At 42.5% G+C, this 12,553-nt stretch overlaps 1 pseudogene; it reads right to left on the bottom strand.

Annotated features, from left to right (window-relative positions):
* Window positions 1-10,861: 10,861 nt before the first annotated feature.
* LOC127207884 (fructose-bisphosphate aldolase A-like) lies at window positions 10,862-12,171 on the bottom strand (annotated as a pseudogene).
* Between the last annotated feature and the right edge of the window lie 382 nt (window positions 12,172-12,553).

Below are 12,553 nucleotides of genomic sequence, written 5' to 3' on the forward strand. Positions count from 1 at the left end.
ATATTACCTCCAGATCCACCTCAAATATTCATAGGGCACAGGGAAGCAATTGATTTTTCTCTAACTCTACACTTCTTGGCACATCACAGGTCACATTCATCCTCAAATGGACACCTTACCAAGTTACTCACTTGGCTACTCACTAAGTTCTCACCTTCAGTGACATCACAATGTCTTGAAGATTAATAATAAATGTGTCAACAGCAAAGACCAACAGTGCTTACTGTCCCTCAATTTCACATTCCACCTCATAATTCTCTACTATTTCAAAACCCAGGCTCTCGTACTGGGTATAAAGCTCCATGAATAGAGTGCTTGCCTACCATATGGGAAGCCCTTGGTTCACTCCTCAGCACTCTGTAAAACTGAGCATGGTGGCACCCACCTATAATTCCATCATTCGAGAGGCAGAAGAAGACAGAGAAGGAATTCAAGGTAATAGTTAAAAGGAGAGTTCAAAACTAGTTTTGGAAATGTGGGCCTCTCTCTCTCTGTCAGAAGAAAAAAAGAAAAATCAAACTCTCACTTTATCTCCCAGCCCTCCCACTGGTTATATCTGTATGCATTTTTTTCTCTGAGGATGTTCCTCCTGTTCTATAGTTATTTACTCACATATCATACACAGAGGGAGTTCTAACAACCCCTTTCTAAATTATTTCTTATCATGTGCTTTCAGGGTATCCCTACTTCCTGTTTTATAGCATTTATCTTAGGTATAACTTCCTGTTTGGTGTGCTTCCTGAACATGGATCATGTCCTCTAAAGGGAGAAGAACAGTGTAGACCCACAAACATGGTCTGGAACCCCATGCTTTGTGTGTTTGTCCTTAGCAATGACTGATATGGGCATATATAAAAACTGATCTCTTAATAGGATAACATTATCTTTGATACCCTTCCGATTTCTGTCCCCAAATTAAAGGGTCATTTATTTCTCCAAGAGAAAGTTTCTTTGTCCATAATGTAACCTGTCAATCACCAAGAAAACTAACTGAAAATACGTCCTTCAATGTCATGGCACTTTTCTAAACTCAACCGTGGGATTATACACTTAGAATTCTAGCGACACCCTGCCCAGTACCATCCTGAGGAAGTGTCCTGTGTGTAGACATTAAGTGTATTAAGTGCTGCTTACCAAAGCCCTGGGCATGCCAAATGATAACAGGGTAGATACGTAAAATATTGTGGACATATCATCCATCCTTGGGGAAGAAATATTCATATAGGAGGGACCAACTACATGCCAATCTAATTCATGATAATTCTGAAAATGGTGATGAAAACAATGATAAAATAATTATTTCTTATGGACCAACTCACACTAACCTTATGATGCTATTATTCTTATTTTGTAAATAAGGAAAGTGAGTGTCAAAAATTGCCCAAGTTCACTCTGTAAACATGAGCAGAGGTAGAATCTTAATCTCAGTACACTGCTGTAAATCGAAATGCAGATAGGGGGCTGCAGATGTCAGAATCACCTGGTGTTTATTAAAAACATAGTTTTCAAATAATACCCCACAGAGACTGGAATTAGAGCCGCTCAGAGTGAGGCCCATTAAACTGCCCTTGAATTCACCTTAAAATTCAGTAAGCATCACATTAAACTACACCTTCAAATATACCACCTCGGCCCATTGCACTCTTAAGCATATCTTTAAAACTGTGCCCACACCAGTCTGAACGGAATTATCTCCCCTCATTTAGCTATCCCTAAACTCATCTGCATTCCCAAGATAAAGCACTGGGAAGAGAAAAACAAACCAAGAGGCTTCCGCGTACATGTTTTAGGCATGCCCAAGAGACAAAGAAGAGATTTCATAACTAAGAGGTCAGTCTACTAAGAAGATAAAGAAACTCTTGTGTGTGGGTGTGCCAGTCACTAGAGCTGCAAAAAGTAAAAATGAAATGAAAGCCAACACAGCTTGGAGCTGGATGGATGGTTCAGTGGTTAAGAGCAATTGCTACTCTTCAAAGGGGCCCGAGTTCATTTCCAGAATCTACATATTGATTCACATCCATATATAACTCCAGGTCCAGGGAATCTGATGCCCTTTTTTGGCCTCTGTGGATACTACACTCATATAGTATACAAACACCCATGCTGTCAAAATACTCATAAACATAAAATTTTGGAAAACTATTACAGCTGAAAGGCGAACCTATGAGCATAACTGAGGAATTGCGTGGCCTAATCTCAATAATTCATAGAGTCAAAGTAAGCAAGGATTCAGATTTCATACCATCAAGCAACAGGCTCTAACTTACATGCACACAGAAAACTCCACTCAATAACATAAGAACACCTATTTTTTTCCAAGCGATCATAGACCAATGACTGAAAAAGCCTATACCCTGGGTCGCCAAGTAAACCTAGCAAACAAGAGGATTGAAAGCAGATGGAGCATGTTCTCTGCCATAATAAGATCAGACTAGAAATCAATAAGAGAAACAACAGTAAACTCTTCAAACAAATAAAAATTAAGGTTCTTTTGAAAACTCCCATGCGGTGCTCTTCCCACGCATCATCTCAGTAGGTTGCTTTAAAAATAAAACTCTCCTGTCTATCATTTGTCTGTTGTATCTGTCTTGCAAGATCTGATAAAAATTAGGAGATGCAAAGGCACAGAAAAGAAGTATTGTGTCTTCAATTTAAGAAATTCTCGCCCTCTCAAATTATGGAAAGTGGAGTCCAATGATGAACACCGAATCCGGTAGCATCTCCCTAAGATATGTCTACAGGCTCATAAGTTATTTAGGAAGGTCAAGCTCTTCAGTTGGGATACTAGGCTTTGAGGACAACCCTGTCTTTATCTTTAGATGCCTATATTCCTCTAGCAACTGGAACATAAAACTGACAGTAAAGGAGGAATGGATTGCCTGAGTATTGGTGTTGTGGTATGTAATCACGGCTTACTTCAGCAATAGATGGCATTCTGTCTGAGTAACACATGAACCCAGAAGAGACAGCTTGCTCTTGCCTCTTTGAAGATCCCCCCAAAAAAAGGGTCTCCAAGTGACTTTAATTAAAAGGCAGATGGGTCAAGAGGTCTGAGATCGCAAAGAACCCTTTCATTTGAGTCTCAGAAGTAAGGAGTGAAGCCTAAAGGGTTAACAGACGTGATGCTGACAATGGCAGAGGAGGTAAGAATTGGAGTTGATTCTTACTGCCTTGCCATGGTCTAGACAGAGGCAGGCAAAGACAACAATGCATTTGGAATATGTACTGACTCTTTGCAAATAAGGATGCTTTGACTCTGACTCCTTCATCAGTTTATGTCCTTATTGGTTTCTGCATGCCACCATGGCCCTAGTAGATAGATATGGTTTTTTTGTTTTGGCTACTGTGATGCTTAGATCTTTTCAATGACATCTGGGCACCTTTAAGAATAAGGTTGGTAGCCCTTGCTGTGGCCTACAGTCACTCATGAAATGCCTCTACTTATCACACATACTTGGCTTGATTTCTGCCCAGCCTTCTGCTCCATTCTCTGTTCCAGCCAAAGGGTGCTTCTCAGTTTGTTCTATATGCCACGTTCTCCCTGACCCAAGAGACTTTGAATATTCTCTCAATACCTAGTGTGTATTGTTTCTGTCCTTTCACCTGGCTAACACTCATACAGTTTAATGTGGGTACCTGGCACATGACCAGTATTTTGTAAGTACCTGTGTGAGTAATCAAAAGCAAAAATATCATTCTCCATTACTAGAGGTATCTCCCCTATAATTCAGACCCCACAGACAGACACATGACTAAGCATTAGCAATCAGGTCAGTGCTTTGTGGCCCTTAACCTTTTATACACAGTAGAATATTGTGTAATTTTTTTCAAGATCCCAACCTTTCAAAGCATTGATTCAGCCTTTTTCCAAAGATATTTAGTGAATTACTACAGAAACAGGAGGAAAGGCATCATTTCTCTTCCAAAATTCAGCTGTAGCCTCCTCCCTGCTGGTTGCTTTACAGCTACAAAATGAGTTTTTACTGTCTGTTCACCATTTTGATGACAAAAGTATTTGAGACAAAAGGTTGGTATCTCACTAGCACTATATCAACTGAGGAAGCAACTTGACTTGAAATATGAATTGTTTATCTGTCAAGTGAAAGTCAATGGACTCTGACCTACTACCTCATAATAAGTGGAGGTGAGTATTAAAATGGCACTTGTGAATTTCCAAGCACAAATAGAAAGTAAGCAACTTTATGGTTTCTAAGTCATAAGTAAAGATCAGGGATTACAAACCTTCCTTTTTCTATATCTACTGGGTGAAACATTAGAGAGAGGCATCACTGGGAAGAGGCAGATGAAAGACTGTTTCATAGAGTCAATGTCAAAACTCCATGTGAAATATGTAATATGCATAAAATCTTGACCTGAATTTTTGTCTCCCATTATCTATAATTCTTCTAGCACCCTGCAGCAGAAATTAGCAAGCTTTTTCTATAAAAAGTCATACACTTTTTTTTTTCAATCTGTGGGCCATAGAGCCTTCACTGTGTCTCCTGAACTTTGTCACCAAAGCAGGGACAGAGCTAGAGATGATACGTAGGTGAGTGGGTGTAGTTCTGTTCCAATCAACCTTATCTGCAGGCAGTGAACCATCGCCATAAGCCCTTGTTCTACAGAGGTCCTGAGCGGCACCTTCTCTGTTGCAGGTTGCAGTTCCTGTGAAGCAGGACACTGAGAAGAAATAGAAAACAGGAAGAAATAAAATGAGGTCTTAGAATCAAGAACTGTGCAAAGGAGAAGAAGAAAGAACCGGAACAAGCAAAGGACTGAAGTTGAGACAAAACCTCAGTGTGAGCCAGTGAGATGGCACAGCAAGTAAAACTCTTGCTGCACAAGCCTGAAGACATGAATTCAGCTCCTGGAACCCACAGTGGAAGCAGAGCACTGACTTCTGAAAGTTACCCTCTGGTATCTACAGAGAACCCACTCACAGACACATCACACACACACACACACACACACACACACACACACACACACATACATCACATACCACACACATATATCACACATCACACACACACACACACACACACACATACACACACACACACATCATACATCACACACCACACACATATATCACACATCACACACACACACACATCATGTATCACACATCACACACTAGACCCACACATCAGACTTCACACACACACACACCAGACACACACATATATCACACACCACACACACTCACACATCACACACACACACATCAAACATCACACACACATATCACATACACACATATACTATACATCACACATACACACACATTACACAACACACATCACACACACACACACATACACACACATCATACATCACACACCACACCCACATATCACACATCACACAACACACACATCATGTATCACACATCACACACTACACCCACACATCAGACATCACACACACACACCAGACACACACACATATATCACACACCACACACACTCACACGTCACACATACACACATCAAACCATACACACACATCACATACACACATACACTATATATCACACACACACATTGCACATCACACACCACACACACACACACACACACATACATACACATCATACATCACACACCACACCCACATATCACACAACACACACACACACATCATGTATCACACATCACACACTAGACCCACACATCAGACATCACACACACACACCAGACACACACACATATCTCACACACCACACACACACACACATCACACACCACACACACATCAAACCACACACACATCACATAAACACATACACTATACATCACACACACACACATTACACATCACACACCACACACACACACATACATACACATCATACATCACACACCACACCCACATATCACACAACACACACACACACATCATGTATCACACATCACACACTAGACCCACACATCAGACATCACACACACACACCAGACACACACACATATCTCACACACCACACACACACACACACATCATACATCACACACCACACCCACATATCACACATCACACAACACACACATCATGTATCACACATCACATACTACACCCACACATCATGTATCACACATCACACACTACACACACACATCAGACATCACACACACCCCAGACACACAAACATATATCACACACCACACACACTCATACATCACACATCACACACCACACCCACATATCACACATCTCACACACACACACACACACACACTTACATCATGTATCACACATCGCATGCTACACCCACACATCAAACATCACACACACACACATATCACACACCACACACACTCACACATCACACACACACACATCACATACACACATCACACATACACTACACATCACACACACACATTACACATCACACATCATACACACTCACACATCACACCACACACACACACGCACACACACACTCTCTCAATTCTAGTAAATAAGATATTCTTTAAAACTCACAAAGAGCTCCTCAGTGGACTTCACATGAAGTTCCAGAACAAGGACAGCTCTTTAGAATAGTGTAGACTGCATATGGGAAATCCAAGCTTTAGACCACATATGAGCTCCACATTAAACATTCCTTTCCCCCAAGAAGGGGACCTGATGTTGGACAACATGAATTTCTTGAGCTGAGGCGATTCCTACAGAACTGAGCAGCGGAGATCCCTGCCAGTGGCACTCCCCCAACTGCAGTGGTGTAGCCTTTTCTCCTGAAAGGGCATCTAGGCAGTGCCTCAGTCCCACCCCACACAGCCTTCACCTCCCTGGAGATTCAGCTCTTTATTTAATGTAACAAGTTGCTCCTTCAATGCCGATCAATGTTAATCACCTATTTCAGATTTCAGGAGAGTCTAACTTTATTGTGTACAGTTTTAGAAAAACCTCAGCATTGTTGCCTTATTTCTTGGCTTCTCCTTTAAAAGTACAGGGGGTGGAATCAAACCAGGCTGATACATTGCTGACTTGGGCTCAGTTCCAAACACATAAATCTCTTAGTTTATAAGGGTTAAGGCCAACAAAGGAGTCATGTATGATGTTTTCACACAGCATTACTTATGTTCATGATGAAGAACGAAGGATTTGGTGACTATGCTAACTTAGGTATGTTCCACCTCTAACAAGCCTGGCTCCAAGATGCTTCCATGGGTCACAGCATAAGGATCTTCAAGATAAGAGCACCTCCATGGAAATTCTGTGAACATTCCAAACAAGAAATGTACTCCAAGGTTTGGTTTTGGCACCGGCAGTAGTGTCCAAGAAGGGGACGGAAGTACGCTAGGCAGGAGAGCCAGATCCGGCTGCTTTGGATGTCTTTTAAGAGCCTGGGTGTGTAAGGCATCCCACAGGGTCTTCAGTGTTTTCCAAAATGTAGCTTCACTGATTATATGCACTCAAAGTAATTGCATTTGGTTGCCCTTTATCAATAAGTCAGGATGCTTGTAGCAATCAAAATGCATTCTGAGTGGATCCACAGCAACAGCCCGCAGCTGGCAGGCAGGCTGGAAGATACTCTGTGGCCCTTACAACAACCAGTCTAGGAGAAAGCCTGGCCTCAGGAGTTTGAGAACAGTTCTTACCAGGACAGCATTTTCTGGTAGAGAAAAGAATCAGACAGCTGTCTCTGCTTAGGACTGGGCCCAGTAGAAAAATAAAATGGCCAAAATGTACTTTCAACTTCCCCCCAGCCCCAAGGTTCCATATTAAAATGAGTAGCCCAGCAACATGCCTTCCATCTAGGTCTCTTCTTTCTAAAAAAAAAAAAAAAAAAAAAAAAAAAATTAAAAAAGAGAAACTTCTTGGAAGTGCCTGGGCAAAACAGATAAGTAACCTATAAGCTATCTTTAGGTAGATAAGAGGATTATTGTTGAAGGAACCATTTCCAGGATGCCCCACAGGGGCTCTCTGCTCATGCCAGGCTTGAACTGCACTATGTCTGTGGGTCGAATGTATAAACAGAGGGATTGTCCTGTACTAACTCAGATTTCACATTTTTTACCAACGGCATTGAAGAACATATAGACCCTAAGGTCCCCAGACAGCTTACAACATAATTATTGTTAAATAAGTATGTAAAAATCCATTTTAATATACATATAAATATAGAAGCAATACTACTGACAAATTTATTCACTTTACATCCAAATCACAGCCTCCTCCCTCCTCTATTCCTGAGCCCACCTTCCTTCCCGCCTTCCCCCCTCTTCCCTCCTCTGCTTTTCAGAAAGGGGGAGCCTCTCTTACCGACTGCCTCAGCTCATAAAATCACATCAGGAATGAGTACATTCTCATCCACAGAGGCCAGGCAAGGCAGCCCCACCAGGGGAATGTGATTGAAAAGCAGGCAGCCTCTACTCCTCTTAATAGGGGAAGAACATGAAGACAAAGCTGCCCATCAGCTATATATGTGTAGAAGGCATAGGTCCAGTCCATGCATAGCCCTTGGTTAGTGCTTCAGTTTCTTCAAGCCCCCTGGCTCCAGGTTTGTTCACTCTGTTGGTCTTGTAGAGCTCTTGTCTCCTCTGGGTCCTTCTGTCCTTTCCTCCACTCTTCCAAAATGCTTTCGGTACACTGCCTAAAGTTTGGCTGTGTGTCTCAGCATCTATTTTAATCTGCTGCTGGGTGGAGCCTCTCAGAGGACAGCTATGCTAGGCTCTCATCAGCCAGCATAGCAGAGTGTCATTAATAGTGTCTGGATTGGCTTTCTCCAATGGGTTGGGTCTTAGGTTGGGCCAGACTTTGGTTGGACATTCCTTCAATCTCTGCTCTATTTTTATCTCCGAACTTCCTGTAGACTGGGTAAATTTTGGGCCAAAGTTTTTGTAGGTGAGTTGGTATTCTCCTCCTTCCACTATGTGCCATTTCTGGAAAGATCTTCCATGCTCTTGGATCAGTAAAATTAACATAGTAAAAATGGCCAACTTACCAAAAGCAATCTATAGAGCCAATGCAATTTCCATCAAAATGCCAACACAATTCTTTACAGACCTTGAGAGAACAATTTTCAACTTCATGGAAAAAAACCAGAATAGCTAAAACAATCTTGTACAATAAAAGAACTTCTGGAGGTATTTCCATCCCTGATTTCAAGCTGTACTACAGAGTAATAGTAATAAAAACTGCATGGTACTGGTATAGAAGGAGACTGGTGGATGATGAAATCATATCTAAGACCCAGAAGTAAACCCACATACCTATGGACACCTGATTTTTTGACAAAGAAGCTAAAACTATACAATGGAAAAAAAGAAAGCATCTTCAACAAAATGTGCTGTCCTAACTGGATGTCTACATGTGGAAATGCTAATAGATCCATATTTATTACACTGCACAAAACTCAACTCCAAAATGATCGAAGACCTCAACATAAAATCAGAAATACTAAACCTAATAGAAGAGAAAGTGAGGATCAGCCTTGAACACATTTGGCACAGGAGACAACTTCCTGAACAGAATACCAACAGCTTGGGCTCTAAGATCAACAATTAATAAATGGGACCTCATGAAACAGAAAAGCTTCTGTAAGGCAAAGGACACTGTCAATAGAACAAAACAGCAGCCTACAGATTGGGAAAGGATCCTCACCAACCCTACATCCAACAAAGGGTTAATATTCAAAATATATAAAGAACTCAAGAAATTAAACGATTTAAAAATGAGGTATAGAGCTAAACAGAGAATTCTCAGATAAACAGAGGAATCTCAAATGGCTGAGAAACACTTAAAGAAATGCTCAACATCACTAGTCATCGGGGAAATACAAATAAAAATGACTGAGATTCCATCTTATACCCATCAGAATGGCTAAGATTAAAAAATTCAAGTGGCAGTACATGCTAGTAAGGACATAGAGAAAAGAGGGCACTCCTCAATTGCTGGTGGGAGTGCAAACTTGTACAGCCACCTTGAAAATCAATCTGGTGCTTTCTCAGAAAATTTGGAATAGCTCTACCTCAAGACTCAGCTATGCCACTCCTGGGCACCAAAAGATGCTCCACCATACAGCAAGGACATTTGTTCAACTATGTTCAACATAGTTTTATTCATAATAGCCAGAAACTAGAAATAACCCAGATGTCCCTCAACAGAAGAATAGATGAAGAAAATGTCGTACATTTACACAATGGAATGCTACTCACCTATTAAAAGCAAGGAAATCTTGAAATTTGCAGGCAAATGGATATAACTAGAAAAGATTATCCTGCCGGGCAGTAGTGGCACACACCTTTAATCCCAGCACTTGGGAAGCAGAGGCAGATGGATCTCTGTGAGTTCAAGGCCAGCCTGTTCTACAAAGCCAGTCCAGGACAGCCAAGGCTACACAGAGAAAACCCCATCTAGAAAGAAAGAGAGAGAGAGAGAGAGAGAGAGAGAGAGAGAGAGAGAGAGAGAGAGAGAGAGAGAGAGAGAGAAGCATCCTGAATGAGGTAACCCAGACCCAGAAATACACACATGGTATGTACTCACGTATAAGCAGATATTAGCCATATAATACAGGATAACCATACTACAATTCACAGACCTAAAAAAGCAAAGTAACAAAGAGGGCCCAAGGGAGGACGCTTGCATCTCACTCAGAAGGGGAAATAGAATAGAATCACCGAGGGCAGGGACATCGCTGAGACAATCTGAAGACCTAAGACAGGGTAGGCTCCTGAAAGGATGTGGGGGTGACTCTAACTAGGATTCCTAGTAGTGGGGGTCATGGAGAATGACAACTAATTTTCCCCTGTAAATAGTTGTTTATTGGCAGTGGGCTGGAAAGGATGGCAGAGTTAGCATTCACAGACAATGCCACACACCAGTCACAAGGACAGCAAGAGTGATGGGAAAGAGCCTAAAGGCCCCTCTTCAATGGCAAGTGGGTAGGCAGGGGCCTGGAGTGTTGAAGGAGCAGCCTTAGATTACCTCTGGCATGGTTAGGGATAAAGAGAGATTCACTGATTGCGGCTCCAGACTGACCATATGGGGTGTGCTTTCCTTGACAAGGGAGGCTGTTGGCCAGGGCTCGCTTGAGGTACTCCTCCTGAGCAGCCTTCACGTTTTCCTTCTTCCTGCCCCAGGCCTTTAGAGCAGAGGCCTGCAGGACTCAGCCATAGGAGAAAGGCAAGGCCCGTGGCTTCAGCAGGGGACACTTGTTGACAGCATTGAGGTTGATGAATGCCTCGTCCTCACTCTGCCCTCCAGACCAAAAAAAAAAAAAAAAAAAAAAAAAAAAAAAAAAAAATGTGACCCCAGGGACCGCAGGGGGCACTGTGTGAAGAAATTCTGTGGCAGTTGCCTTGGCAATCTCCTCATTGGAAAATTTCTGGATGCAAGCATGGCCTGGGGTGACTATGTTGGACTTCAGCAAGGTTTCTTCCAAGAAGACATGGCAGTCACTCTTATAGACAGCTCCCAGTACCTTCTCAGTTACATACTGACAATGCTTCAAGTCATGATCCCCATCAGGGAGGATTTCAGGCTCCACTGTGCCATTCTGCTGGCAGATGCTGGCATAATGGCCCAGAACATTGGCATTTTCCATGATGGCAAAGGCTGAGGGAGTATGCTCCCCAATCTTGAGCACACAATGCCATTTGGCAAAGTCAGCTCCATCCTTCTTCTACTGGACATAGCATTCAGACAGCCCACCAGGCCTTGGGTAGTGGTCTCACTATTAGTTCCTGCCAGGGGCACCAGGCACCTATCTACCTTAATGCCCACTACACTACCATTGGACTTGATAACTTGGGGGAAGGGACGTCCATCATCTGTCTTCTAGTACAGTCTCTCTCTCTCTCTCTCTCTCTCTCTCTCTCTCTCTCTCTCTCTCTCTCTCTCTCTCTCTCTTTCTCTTTCTCTCTCTCTCTCTCCTCCTCCTCCTCCTCCTCTCTCTCTCTCACACACACACACACACACACACACACCAATGCAGGGATTCACAGCATCGTCAGCAGTAGCAGCAGCTGGAGGTAGAAGCACCCCATTCTCCTCGGTGTTCTCAGTGCCAATGGAATGCAGCCCCTTGGCAATGCTTCCAGTAGACTCATCTGCAGCCAGGATGCCTTTGTCTGGAACCACAATTCAATGAACAATATCAGACATCTCTTTCTTTTGCTCTGGGGTCAGTGCTAGGTATAAGTAGGGCATGGTGTTGGTGGCAGCACTGTCCTGGCACAGGAGTTGGTGGGCCTGCTGGGTACAGCGGTGAGTAGGTGAAAAGACTAAAGAGCAAACGCAGCTAGGGTCACCAGAACCCTGTTCTGCCTACAACTAATTTTTTTAAGGCACAAAATATCTTGATTTCAGAGAGAAACCACCGTTTGAAATCACTTAATCCCAGCCTCATAAAGACTAAAGTCTACCCATATTCAACATCTGGAAATGTCATGGCGTTTTCATTGTCTCTCTGCTATTAATCCAGCATTTACTTGCCCCACTCCCAGAGTGGGCGCAGATTAGCACCATTTTTCTACATAAGAATCTGGGAGGAAATTAACTATGGTTTAGAACAGCACTTCCTGGAATCAGCTTAATCACATACTCA

The sequence above is a fragment of the Acomys russatus genome, chromosome 25 (assembly GCF_903995435.1).
Source record: "Acomys russatus chromosome 25, mAcoRus1.1, whole genome shotgun sequence".
NCBI lineage: Eukaryota > Metazoa > Chordata > Mammalia > Rodentia > Muridae > Acomys > Acomys russatus.